Source organism: Erythrolamprus reginae, chromosome 7, assembly GCF_031021105.1.
Source record: "Erythrolamprus reginae isolate rEryReg1 chromosome 7, rEryReg1.hap1, whole genome shotgun sequence".
NCBI classification, from domain to species: domain Eukaryota; kingdom Metazoa; phylum Chordata; class Lepidosauria; order Squamata; family Dipsadidae; genus Erythrolamprus; species Erythrolamprus reginae.
The window spans coordinates 31589323-31601153 of NC_091956.1; the positions used below are offsets into that span (position 1 = coordinate 31589323).

An 11831-nucleotide genomic window follows, 5' to 3' on the forward strand; every position below is an offset into this window, starting at 1 on the left:
CAGAAGTCAGAAAGTCAGCTTCTTCCCACACTCATGTGCATCAGGAAACTGTTCTTCTGGTTTCTGGTGCTTCCATGCATGCAAAGACCAGCTGGTCAGCATGCCGGAACCAAGAAGAGCAACAGGCAACAGCTGGCATGCCCAGAGAGATGGTTCTGCATGCCACTTCCAGCACTCATGCCATAGATTCACTATCACTGCTTTATAGTTACATAAAAACAGAATGCAATACTACACTAACAGTATATGGCTATCTGGTAAAAAAAATCTAACTCTTTTAGTATTAGTGTATCATACTGTCTAGTCGAGGGAAAGGCAGACCTGGTTACTCTTGGATGAGAGGCTATTAGGAAATTCCAGGGCCTATCGAAATTGACCTGGTAATTAAAAAACATACCGGGAAAAAGAGATGGCAAGTCACTTTCATATTATTCCCACAAACCTATATGAAAGATGCATTCAAGTGAAACTTTAATTTTATGTATTATGATATATTAGCATATTCTATGATAATGTACAATGCATATCCTTAGGCAGTTGCATGACAAGTTCAATCAACCATTGTTTCTAAGGAGAAGTTATGCATCTTTTAAAAAGACGTCAGCAAGAATAATATGAAGTAGCTAATCGCTAATGTGTGTACTCTATTCACATATTTTTCCATTCTAATTCACCAGAAATTTAAAAATTGCAGTTCACTCAATTTATTTGAATTTTGCAATCAGTGGTGCAGTTGTAAGTCATACCGTGTTTCCCCGAAAGTAAGACAGTGTCTTACTTTCTTTTTACCCCCAAAAGCCCCACTACGTCTTACTTTCGGGGTATGTCTTACATTGGAAAAAAATTGAAAGGGTCGCGTTCCCGAAGGCATCTCCCCAGAGTCCAGAAGGGCAGCCGTGGGACAGGAGCCTCGTGAGCCCTTTTCCAAGTTCAACCTCAGGGCTCCAAGCGGCGTGCACGCGTGGAGCCACAGACGCGTGTCGGGGAAGCGTGTGTCTGGAGGGGAGGAGCCGCTCTGCACAGTTGGGCAGCCCCACCTGCCTGCCGGAAAGGAGGCGGGCGAAAGAGGGCGCAGCTCCGGCCGCTTGCCTCAGAGCTGGTCAGCCTCACTGGCCGCTTGCAGCCGAGCCTTGGCAGGACTCGGTTGCTGGGATGAGCGCCTTCGCTGCAAGCCGCCGCCCGCTCGGCTCGCTTCAGACCAGCGCCGTCCTTCGCTTTGCCAAGCCAGGGAAGAGGCGGTGGCGCCACGGCGAGACGAAGGCGAGGGGCGCGTGGGGAGCTTGGAAGCAACGTCATCGGGCTCGCCCCGGCAATACCCCCGTGTTTTCCCGAAAGTAAGACATATGTCTTACTTTCGGGGTACGGCTTATATTAGCCGACCCCCCTGAAACCCCCGATACGTCTTACAATCGGGGGTGTCTTACTATCGGGGAAACAGGGTAGTTCACTGTTACATAGTGAAGATATATTCTGAGCTTGTGGAATAAGCAACTCCCCTACACTCCGTGAATTAATGGTGAGTGGTTAGTGTAGTGTACATATTACTAGGAAGGTCCTTTTAAAAATGAAAAGCACCACTGAAGGACATTTTCTGGTGTAGCTGTCATCATTCAATCATGTTCAACTGAAATAGTCGGGGGGGGGATATAAAGAACCATACTAAGTGAATTTAAGACTTCAGATAAAAATGTTCTGAGCATAAACTGCTGAAAGAGAACATTTTAAGAAGATGATTCACCTGAATAGTTTTCTGAAGATTGCATGGAAAATAGGTATTTCAGTCTCCTTTAAGTGCTTTTATTTTGGATTAAATAAAGAAGGGGAGATTAAATCAATGTAATGTAGAAATTATTTTTCCTGTGTATTGACTAGGTCAGGGGTCGGCAAACTGCGGCTCACGAGCTGCATGTGGCTCTTTGGCCCCTAGAATGCGGCTCTTCTGCAAAAGCATGTGTCGCCATTTAAATTTGCCAACCCCTGGTTTACGCAAACATAAGTAAAAGAAGAAGGAATTTATAGATATGCTCTGTAGTGCTACATATTTGGTAACAAAGGCTAGTTAATAGGGGCTATGAGTTAAATTATCTGCCTGGTGATTTAGGGCAATTAAGACTTTTGCAGCTAGTGATCATGTGGCCAAAGAAAAACAAACAAGTACCTGCCCGATGACTGAGGGAAGTTTACACGCTGCTAGCTACGGGGCGCAGGGGGAGGATAGTGAAACTGATCCTTAGACAGCTGAAAAGGCTCTCCTCTTTTCCCCGATATCCCAGAAGGCAAAGGCAAACCACAAGCTTAAAGCTCTCACAGTTGTTGAGCGCTTGATGAAAACCTCCAAAGACTCTTTCCAATTCTAATTACTATGACAGGCCGAGATTATTAGCACTCTGCTGATCCGTAAGGAGTTGGGCAATTTCTAAATTTAATAAATTAAATTAATAAATTGTTGGCAGCAGGGGCAGCAGCCCTTACAAATTTAAAGAAATAAAACAAACCGGGTTGAATGGGCAGATTTGAGCTAAAGGTGCTGAATGAGTGGCATAGTTGTATAGGAACTGTAACCTGATCTCCAAATTCCCTCCAGTTTGCTGTCTGGCTGATTTTTTTCCCCTTTTTTCTTTGTGACTTTGGGAGAGGAAAGAGAGGTGAAGTCAAGCGGCTATAGAGAGACTCAACCTACAGAGCTTAAGTCTCTTCAAGCACAGAGTCTGGATTACTGTGAAATATTTTGTCCAACATTTATTCCCCTCAGGAAAACTAATGAAATATCTTTAATATTAATTAAACTACACTATATTAATTAACTGAAACCATCAATTAGAGAGATGTGATTCAGATTATCACCTTTTAGCAACCCTATAAGAATTTGTATAGTTAAAATAGAGATTATAAATCTACAAAAATGACAGAAGAACACCAAAAAGGACCATTGAGATTCTCAGGAATTGCTACAATTACTTTATAATCTATAAAGTTTTACAATTTCATATAACTTATTTCATAAAGTGAATCTAATCAATAAGCACAGTGATACCTCGTCTTACGAACTTAATTGGTTCCAGGATGAGGTTTGTAAGGTGAAAAGTTGGTAAGATGAAACAATGTTTCCCATAGGAATCAATGAAAAAGCAATTAATGTGTGCAAGCCCAAAACTCACCCATTTTGACAGCCGAAGCGCCCATTTTTGCACTGCTGGGATTCTCCTGAGGCTCCCCTCCATGGAAAACACCCACCTGTGGACTTCCGTGTTTTTGTGATGCTGCAGGGGAATCCCAGCAGGGGAATTCCCAGCAGGGCAAAAACGGGTGCTTCGCTGGCAACGGAAGTCCAGAGGTGGGGTTTCCCAGTGAGGGGAGCCTCAGCGAAATTGCAGCATTGCAAATACACAGAAGTCCTCGAAATCCCACCTCCGGACTTCCGTGTTTTTGTGATGCTGCGATTTCACTGAGGGTCCCCTCGCTGGGAAACCCCACCTCCCGACTTCCGTTGCCAACAAAGCGCCCATTTTTGCGCTGCTGGGATTCCCCTGCAGCATCGCAAAAACACAGAAGTCCAGAGGTGGGGTTTTCCATAGAGGGGAGTCTCAGGGAAATACCAGCAGCACAAAAATGGGCGCTTCGCTAGCAACAGAAGCCAAGAGGCAGGGCATCCCAGTGGCAGTGGCTTGGGTTTGTAAGGTGAAAATAGTTTGGAAGAAGAGGCAAAAAAATCTTAAACCCCAGGTTTGTATCTCGAAAAGATTGTATGACGAGGGGTTTGTAAGACAAGGTATCACTGTACTTCTATGGACAAATAATAATTAATAATTAAGATTTGCAAATTAAGATTTGCTAAGAACTATTATAATTTACTACTATAGTATTAGGAATCTATATAAACTGTTAGAATAATTTTACTGTGTATATTTTATAATTTAATAATTATAAGCTAAACTAGTAATTGGTGGCATTGATAGTGCTTGATATATATTCCTTCCATTTATTAAATTTTTGATTGATAGACATGAGTCCCAACTTACCATATTTAAAGCATATTATAAATTAATTGTTTAGTGGAAGACTTAACATAATCATTATTATTAAAATAATATAATCATTATATTATTATATTATTAGAATATAATAATATAATATAATATTATTAGAATAGAGCAGTTGAAAACAATCTAGTTTCCACTAATTTAACTTTAAGTTTAAGGATTCATAGAATATATATTAAGGATTGTAATTCATTTTATATAATTTTTTTTTAATAATTTACTTACTTACATACTGTAATTTACTTTACATTGTCACCCATATTATTTTCCTTTACTTCTTCCTATCTTTGCCTCCTGCTCTGGTTTTAACAACCTCTCTTTTTTTCTTTTTTTCTTTTCTCTCTTTCATTCTTTTTAATTTATTAACTTAAATTATTGCAATTTAAGTCTAGGGTACCAATATATTGATATTGACTAATAGTTGGGAGATAGGTGTTGCCTATGGTTATTTGGAACAGGATATTTAAAATCTTAGTGAAACAAGTTCAATCTCTGTTCTGTTCTGTTCTATTCATTCTTCATTCTATTCTATTATTCTATAAACTCTATTCTTATCTCTACTCTGTTCTGTTCTGCTCTGCTCTGCTCTAATGTCTATTCCAATTTCTGTTCTGTTCTATTCATTCTTCACTCTATTCTATTCTATTATTCTATTCTATTCTATTCTATTCTATTTCACCCTACCCTACCCTACCTTACTCTATTCCAATCTATACTATTCCAATCTATTCTATCCCAATCTATTCCAGTCCACTCAATTCATTTTAATAATATGAATTTTGGCATTAATCATTAGTTCTATATAATTAATATGAATATATTTACTTTTTTTTGAGAGTGTGGTTTTTCCTTGTGCAAGATAAATATCATCTTGTAGAAGAAAGATTTTATAATTAATGATTGAGTAACTCTGAATTGTTATTTAGTGATATATTGAGATAGTAATAATTTTAACTTATGGAATATGTTTTAAATGGAAAATCTGAATATTTGTCATATGGAGGTTTGATTTAAGCATTTTTTTAAAATAATATATGAAATCCCAATTATTAAAAAAATTATGATGATATTGTAATGAACATGAAGATAACAGGTTTGATTACATACCTAAATATGTTTTTAGAGGGTTTTGGTTATGATAAAAGAAGGAATTTTAAAAAGATATTTGTCAGAAGGTTACAAAAGGGGATCATATGACCCCTGGACACTGAAATTATCATAAATATGAATTAGTTGCTAAGCATCTGAATTTTGATCATGTGAGGATTCTGCAACAGACTTAAGTGTGAAAAACAGTTATAAATTGTTTTTTTCTGTGCTGTTGTAACTTTGAACAGTCACTAAATGAACGGTTATAAGTCATATTGTAAAAGGGGCCAGTTTTTATATAAAGTGTGCTGGAAGAAGGGGGAGATAAAGAGTGAAAGGGGGAGAGAACCATAAAGAAATGCAGAGAGGGTCATGTGATTGGGTGGGAGTGAGTGATGTCGAGTTGCCATACCCACCCAGGTTTTGTGGCTCCCGGTGGGTTTTTTTCTTTGGGAAACGGGTCCAAATGGCTCTTTGAATATTTAAGTTTGCCTACCCCTGGAATAGGTAAACAATATCTACTCTCATTTTTGTTCTTTCTCTAGATCCATTCTCAATCTCAGTTCTTTGAAAGTATAAATGGCACTAATATCAATGTATTGCTGGATGTAAATAGAGCTAAGCTAAGGTAACCATAGACTTCCATGTGATCCAGGTTTTAGAGCAGTGATGGCGAATCTGGCATGGGTGCCACAGGTGGCACGCAGAATCATAACTGCTGGCACACAAACCGTTGCCCTACTCAGCTCCAATGTGCACGTGTGCTGGCCAGCTGATTTTTGGCTTGTACAGAGGCTCTGGGATGATGTTTTTGGCTTCCAGAGAGCCTCTGGGGCATGGGGGAGGGTGTTTTTACCTTCCCCCAGCTCCAGGGAAGCCTTTGGAGCCTGGAGAGGGTGAAACATGAGCCTACTGGGCCCACCAGAAGTTGGGAAACAAGCTGTTTCCGGCCTTGTCAGGCATTAAATTAAGAGCACGGGCACTCACGCATGCGCGATAGTGCATGTGCACACTCTTTCAGCACTCTAGGAAAAAAGGTTTGCCATCACTGTTTTAGAGTGTCCTTTGGATGAATTAGCACATGTCAGAGAGAGAAGCCATGCTAATGTTTAACCAATATGCTTATAGTTATCATATGAAAAGTATCAATAGATCTTTACTTTTTTCTTATTTTATTTCATGTCCGGATCTTTCTTTCTCTCTCTCTCTCTCTCTCTCTCTCTCTTTCTCTCTCTCTCTCCTAACTTCCTTATTCTTTCCTTCTTCCCTCTCCCCTTTCTTTTCCTGTCTGCCTGTCTTCCTTCCTTCCTTTTTCTTTCCTTCTTCTGTCCCTTCCCTCCCTCCTTTCCTTTTTGTCTGTCTTACTTCCTACCTACCTACCATCTTTCTTTATCTGTCTCTCTTCCTTTCTACCATCTTTTTCTGCCTGCCTGCTTGCCTTCCTTCCTTCCTACCATCTTTCTTTTTCTTTATTTCTGTCTTTCTAGCATCTCTCACCCCCCCCCCCTTGGGTAAATTACACAATCAATTTACTATGAGTATCTCCTCTATAACCTTCATCATGTATTTTACTATGTGTATATAGATATATACCCACTAAAACTCTCATTGTGTATTGGACAAAATAAATAAATAAAAATAAATAAACAATACTGTACTGGTTTTTATTTAATGTTACAAAGCAAATGAAGAATCATTTTGAGTATTCTCTAAAAAAATTTCAGTGGGATCCATAGCTTATCTGGCAAAAGAGTTTTCACCTATCAGGAGCCTTGGTTCAGGGCAGGCAGAAACTGAAATCCCAGCAGATGAGTGGCTGGTGAGGACTACACACTTCCATCCGCCCCTTGCTCTGGCCATTTCAGAGGAATCCGCCCACTGCCTGCTCCGGTAATTTTCTTTTGGAAAAATTCCTTGCTGCAATCCCAGCCGCTCATTTTTTTAAAAAAAAATTGAGCGGCTGGGATTGCAGCAAGGAATCCCATAGCGGGTGGAGAAGGTACCTCCATGGGCACAGTCACCTTCCTTTGGAATCGCTGCCTGCTTGGAGTCCCCACCCCCGCCAGGTCCGGTAATTTTCTTGCAGCAAGAAATCCTTCCAAAAGAAAATTACCAGAGCTGGTGGGGGGGAGGGCTTCATGGTCACATGCACCCCTGGCTTCGCTCCCACCCAGGCTGGGGATGGGGTGGGGGAGCCTAGCAAAAAAAGAGAGCTGCACCATGCCAAAGCCTTTCCATCTGAGCTGCAGGCAGAGCGAGGACTTTGCGAGGGGGAAATGGACAGTCTTATTTCAATTGGCAGAATGGTTCCATGCCCTGGGGGTCCAGCCTACCCCTGCTGCCAGCACTCGGGCCATTGCCGTGACCAAGCGCCATCAGTGACTCGAGTATAAGTCGAGGTCGGATTTTTCAGCACATTTTTGGTGCTGAAAAACTCGACTTATACTCAAGTATATACGGTAACTACTTATATCTTTGTGTTATGAAATGAATGTGAGAATAAATCCTAAGATTTGCTGCACTACATGACCTTTGTTAAAATAAAATAAAACCACTCCTTAGCCCACATGTAATATCTACAGATTTATTCTAATAGGGGTGGAGATCTTTTTTTAGTAAAGCTCATATGTTTAATGATTTAATAGTTATCATGTGGCTGTTAATCCCAAAAAGGGCATTATTCCTTTTTCATTCTAGGCATTTAAGCTTCCCCTTAGTTTTGTCAATATCTTTCTACCACTGAAGTGCTTCTGTTACTAAGGGCTGAAATATTGCAGAGTTCTAATTACATGATGAGATTATTTTGGTGAGCTATCCATTTTGGGTAAGAGAGAATATCTCATATGATTGTGGTGGATGCTAATTCACCACTTGTAGGAAATTTAACTATTTCAAAGTGTATCAAAAATGCTCATGTTCAGAGGCAGTTGGAAATTGATGTCGTGGGATCGTATTTTGCTCTTTTGCTTTGGGCAGAAAAAAATGTATTTAAGTAAAAATGAAGGCTAGTTGCCAGCCTTTTATGAGTGGATAAGACTTCAGAAAAAGGACATTAAATCTTTAGGTGACCTTTTCAGCCTGGGTGACATTTAGAAATTTGCGAACATGTAGTGGGCATGCATAAAATGGTTGTCATGGAAGAATTGCCTATTCACAAAATTGACCTGGAAGACATGGCATTTCACAAAATCCATTAAGTAGATTGTGTAGGCACAATTTGCGCATACAAGATTCTCACTCTCAGTGTTATCCTACTAAAATAACAGGATACCATGATTGTGAGCCCAAGGGCATTCCTGCGTATAAATGAGATGTTAGAGAGTAGTACTTTGCTTTGCATCAGTCCGTATTCCTTTCTTGTTTTAAAGTAGACCAGGGACTCTAAGGTAACAAGAGAGCTAACTATTGTGCATTAGTGCTCTTGAGAATCCAATGATCTTCCCCTAACCTATAGTCTTCATTGATAAGTATGCAAATAATATATATTTCATTAGAGCTAATGGGTAAAAATTAAATTGAAGCATTACCAGGATTTTGAAATGAAATCCTTTATTTTAAAGTTCAGACTTCAAGTGAGTTTAGTGTTCATTTTTGAAGAAAATATGATCCCTACCTAATTGTATTACTTTCTTTTTTACGCTATCCCCAATACAATTTATCTCTAATACTATGTTTTCTATTACTGAAAAGCAGACGGAGGTCAGATAGAAATATAATTTTAGAAATACCATTCATTATTATTTTACAAAGAATTGAGGTTGGGTTTTTTTTTGTTATTTGTATATCATATTTTTAATCTGGCCTTATTTCTAAAATATGATACATAGTATTCATTTGAACACACACATGTGCATGCATGCACAGTCACAAACACAGAGACACAGAAAGAAAGGCATTTTTTGAGAATTTTGTATAAATACTAAACCTATTGTTTATTATTCGCAAGGCTTCTTTTCTTTTTCTTTTATCTTCTTTCCTTTTCAGGGTTCTTTTTTTGTCTCATTGAAGGGTATTTTAAAATTCCTCAGAAACACTTCTAGCAGTCCTTAAAGTTTCCTTTCTGTGTATTTGTGTGTGTATTTATAAGCATGTACATGCTTGAATATTTTTCTGTGTATGTGTTCTGCTATATATCTCTTTACTATTTTGTGGCCAAATTGGTTACTTATACGTTGTAATCTTAACAAAAATCCTGATGGCAGGGATTCTCTTGTGGCGCTTTCCGTCTGAAATTTAAATTAAAGCTAGGGAAAGATTAAAAAAAAATACAGGATACCCACACTCAGCCTTCTGCCACTTTTTAAAAAAATGCTAAAATTATATATTTTCTATGAGAGTTTCAACTTTATTCTTGAAAAAGAAAAAACAGAATAATAAAGTGTTTCTTCTCAGTAAAACGAAGGATAACAGGTGACCATAAAATAATATTTTGCAACTGCAGTAATTTAAAACTATTATTAAATCTTGAAGATTGGTTAAAGTTTCAGGGTAACCACAATAAAAGCTTCTCACATCCTGAAGTAAGAAATATTTAAATCCTAAAATGTAATCATAACTCCCAGTCTCTGTATCGATTTGTAATATATTAGTGTACTTTTGCATTGGTCTTCATCTCATTTGAACTTATATCTATGCATTAATTCTGATAACTTAAATTATTCCTATCTCAATACGCTGATATCAATTTTCACAATTATATACTGTATGGCTATTATTAAGCCTAAAAGACAGGAAGTTTTTCAGAAAAGATGTTGCTTACAATATTTTTTTTAAAAAAATATTTTTGAATGCTAGTTCTCTCAGAATATCTGACAAAAAGATTTCAAAATAGAAAGACGTTTGAAGTTCCTTTTTTCCTTGTAAATGTCAACAAACAGTATGGCAACTTTCAAAAAGTCAGTTCTCCACTACTTATGTTTTATATATGTTTTGCACAACTGATTTATCTGAAATTATGCAGGATAAAGTTACTAAATAGGCTAAAGTTTCTTTTACAACTATCATTGATAGTTAGCCTCATGTGGCTGGTTTATGAGAGTCCTTCTTTCTGCTATATACTGGGTAATACTTTTGATGACAAAGTCAGGAACTTCCTCTCTAGATCAAAATGGGAAAGGAGATGTGCTTGACATTTAAAAATTAAATGTCAAACCATATGTATTTTATATACTAAAAACAATTTCATTAAATATTGCTTAGAAGACAAATGCAAATAAAATGTAATGTACATTTTACAGAAAATATGCTTTCTTTGGGGAAAAAAACTTATTTACTTATTACATATAATTTTAATAGGCCCAAATATACAGTTTCAGATTATTTCTAAATTACAAAGTTCATTTGCAAAAGTAAATGACATTTATTTTAAAATAATAAATATAATTGAGCACTAGAATATGAATGCTAGCTTACCTACAATAACAATGAAAGCAAAATAAAGCATATCTGTTGGACATCTTGATTTAATGAAGAGGACAGTTAAGGCTGTGGTTGATCTTTTATTTTATTTATTTATTTATTTTGTTTTGTCAAGTACATATTGATAGTATACAGAGATACAATAATATTTATATATATAATACTAGTAAAAGAAAAATATTAGAACAGGACACAGAAGGCACTCTTGTGCACCTATGCAGAGAAGAGCTGTACGAGTGTAAGTATCTATATATGGTGCACTCTACGGAGTCTACGGAGAGGGGTGGCATACAAGTCAAATAAATAATAATAATAATAATATGCTTCATTTTCCTCCTGTCTATTTCTCTTTTAAACTTCTTATTTATTTATTTATTGGTTTTGTATGCCACTCCTCTCCGTATCTTCTTCTTCCTGTTCTTTAGGGTTTTTTATTTATTTGAGTAGGACTTAATTCTTTGAATAGGCCTTTGTCTACCTTGCTTAGAAAATTTTGTACATATTCATCACACAGCTCAGTAACTTAGTTACATTCTGTATTTTGTTGTTCAGAATCATAATCATCATAATCATCATGGTTTACCTGTATAAAAGCCCGTCGGCCGCCTCCAGGCCGGCGGCGGTTGCGGCGGCGCGAGGAGCACGGCAGGATGCTGGCAATCCTGGTGGCAGGGAGGGGAGCGGGGCGGCAAGGGGGCGTGCAGGGAGGAGGCTCCTCCTCCTGCTCCCCATGGCCCCAGTATGCCCCACGTCGGCGCGGGGCATGACGTCTTCTGGGTGAGCGAGCGGCTTCCCCTGTTTAAAAGGGGGCAGGGGACCACTCGACTCCCAGTTTGTTGCGCTGCCGCCAGCATGGCCTGGCTGGCAGCGGAGGATGTGGCGGACCCCACGTGGCAGGGCTCCGCGGTGGCGATCGCCGGCCTCTTGGTCAGGCCGGCAGGGAGCAGATCGGAGTCCACGTGGCTGGGCTACGCGATGGGGACCACCGGCCGGCCTGCTGGGCCGGTGGGGGATGGCGGAGCCCACGTGGCTGGGGTATACAGCGGAGGCCGCCGGCCTGCCTGGCGGGCCGCCGGGGGAAGAGAGCGGAGACCGCATGGTGGGGCGCCGCGACGGAGACCACCCGATCGCCATTGGGGCTCACCCACCGCATGCCCAGAGTCGAGTATATGGGTGGGGGAGCCTCCCCACATGCAAGGGCGTGGCAGGGAGCAAATGGGGGAGGTCAAGTTCAAGTTTAAATTCAAGTTCAAGTGGACCTCCCCCTTTTGCTCAGCAGGAGGC

The 11831-nt window shown here is 39.3% G+C and overlaps 1 protein-coding gene across 1 annotated transcript in view; it reads left to right on the forward strand.

Annotated features, from left to right (window-relative positions):
• The window catches only part of FSTL5 (follistatin like 5), a 195294-nt gene that overhangs the window by 20682 nt on the left and 162781 nt on the right, over positions 1–11831 (forward strand). The gene's annotated exons all lie outside the window — the stretch shown is intronic.